Source organism: Elephantulus edwardii, unplaced genomic scaffold (assembly GCF_000299155.1).
Source record: "Elephantulus edwardii isolate Elephantulus edwardi_28Jun2011 unplaced genomic scaffold, EleEdw1.0 scaffold00481, whole genome shotgun sequence".
NCBI classification, from domain to species: domain Eukaryota; kingdom Metazoa; phylum Chordata; class Mammalia; order Macroscelidea; family Macroscelididae; genus Elephantulus; species Elephantulus edwardii.
In genome coordinates this window covers 540,867-543,047 of record NW_006400231.1, presented here as the reverse complement: position 1 = coordinate 543,047, position 2,181 = coordinate 540,867, and the positions used below count along the sequence as shown (strand labels likewise).

The 2,181-nt window shown below is 41.5% G+C and overlaps 1 pseudogene; it reads right to left on the bottom strand.

Annotated features, from left to right (window-relative positions):
• LOC102845164 lies at positions 1 to 1,185 on the bottom strand (annotated as a pseudogene).
• Between the last annotated feature and the right edge of the window lie 996 nt (positions 1,186 to 2,181).

Sequence of the window (2,181 nt, the reverse complement as noted above, 5' to 3'; positions counted from 1 at the left end):
TTATACATCTAGAATTTCCTCAGCTGTGCCTCCACAGCGCAATCTGTACCGACCAGTCCTCCAACTTACAGTAAGGTCCCATAACGCTGACAAGAAGCTGTATATCATCATGGATTCATGGATGAACCAAGCTACAGCATAATCAAGTTTTGAAAAACACAGTGTCCCGCCCTGGACACCCCTACATTGAATGTAGTCAAATATAAACCATGCCAGGCAATGACACATGAAAAATACTATAATATCCCATTGGAATACATGGTGGGCAGCCCATCCAATAATTAAACTGGCAACAAAGCACTCTGATACTGGCTCACAAATGATTGTAGCAGGAAGCATGCTAATTCATAATTTGGCCCACGTGATCATTCTGGATTGAAATTGAGAAATAGAATCTGAGCCAGAGTTTTGCCTTGCAACTTGAGTGGACATCGCAAATTTCTAGCCTTGGTCAGCTATTGCTTTAGCCATAAAGTAATCTTCAGCAATGTACTGAGCAAAAGCTATAAGCCCTCCTGCTTGATCTAATACATCCTTTCTCATTAAGCAAGATATTCCTGTCACACATTTGAAACCAGTTAAATGGGCAGAGATGTAAGACCTTGGATGTGAAGGTCCAAAACACACCTGCTCTAATGTGGCAGCAAACCCCTGTCTGTCTGCTAGGTAAGATAGTCCATGGACCAAGCCTACTTTCTCTGTCATTTGGTTAATCATGTCAGTAAGTGTGTCTGGAATTACTCTTATTCCACCATCACAAATCCATATCAGGTCATACTTTGCAACTTCATATCCTGGTATTAAATTATTAATTTTAGGGTTAATGTCAACCTTTTTGCCATCTATAAACAATCTAGCATCCACATTAGGGTATTTCCCAAGAAGCTTCTTACATACGTCAATGGCTGGATCATCATGATCTTGTACACAAAGGAGTATTTCATACTTGGGATAATCCAACTCAAAGAATGTTTCTAAATTGTTGATTAGATTGGGATCGACTCCCTTCAATGGTTTCAGAAGGGACACACCTGGAAGCTTGTTATATGGCTGTTTGTCCGTTGCCTTCTTGTTGAGGTGTAATCGGGTGTAAATGATGGCCATGAAATGCATCAACCACAGCACCAAAAAGAGGATGAACCCAAAGATGGCCACTCCCTCCAGGGCCAGGTCCAGCAGCGCCATCCCCTGGCCCTCCGGCCCGCTCCGGCCACCGCCGCAAACAGCACTCTCCCCGGAGTCGGACTGAGTGGGCGCCCAGCGCGGGGGCGCCTGGCTGGTCATTCTTTAAAACAGGAACAGGAAAAGCAAATTTTCCTATATCTTGAGGAGCTAAGGGTATAGAAAAAAAAAAAGAAAGAAAGAAAACCCAGTCTTTCGGATCAATAACAGTTTTAGCCAAGCGTCAATAATCCCAACAGGGGAAGGAGCACCTTCCTGCAAGGGTCCCATAGGTTGAATTATGGCATTAGTAGCTCTTAAATCATGGATATGACTTCATTTTCCAGATTTTTAAAGAGTTGTGTGAATAGGAGAGTTCCATGCACTAGCGTAAGGTTCAATGTAATCAGCTTCCAATTTTTCTTTTACTGTCTATGTTGCCCTAACTTCTCATTCTTAATAGACCTCTGCTCTACTAACATGGACTCAGTTGTTTTCCACTGTTGTGGAAGAGGTGGAATCAGAGCAGTGGCTTCTAAAAAAAGGTGGAGTATGTAACTCCAGGCTCTACTGTTCAAGTAAGTCTCTTCTCCATAAAATAGCTAAGTCTAGAACAAAAGGGTTTTACATAAGCCTTTTTAAATTTTTTTCTTAAGCCCCGTATACTCTAAATCCTTCAGACTTTGCTTAGGTGCAGCTTTACTTCTTATGTCTGGCCAAAAGAAGGACAAGATAATAGACACATCAACTCTGGTACTCAGCAGGCCCTTAAACTTGCTATTCTGAATATCTGTTTCCATATATAAATTTATATGCTGAACCTCAATTCTGGTCTGCTGGAAGTAACCATGGAACTCCAAAAAACATCCATGTTAGTACTTCAAAGCCATGTTGACCCCTAATTTTGGGGTTTTATTAGGAACCCAGTAAGATATAATAATCAATTGCCCCATTTTAGCTGGTGGGGTAATAATTTTCACTGTGGATCCCTGAACCATGATTTGTATTTCTCCTGTAAAA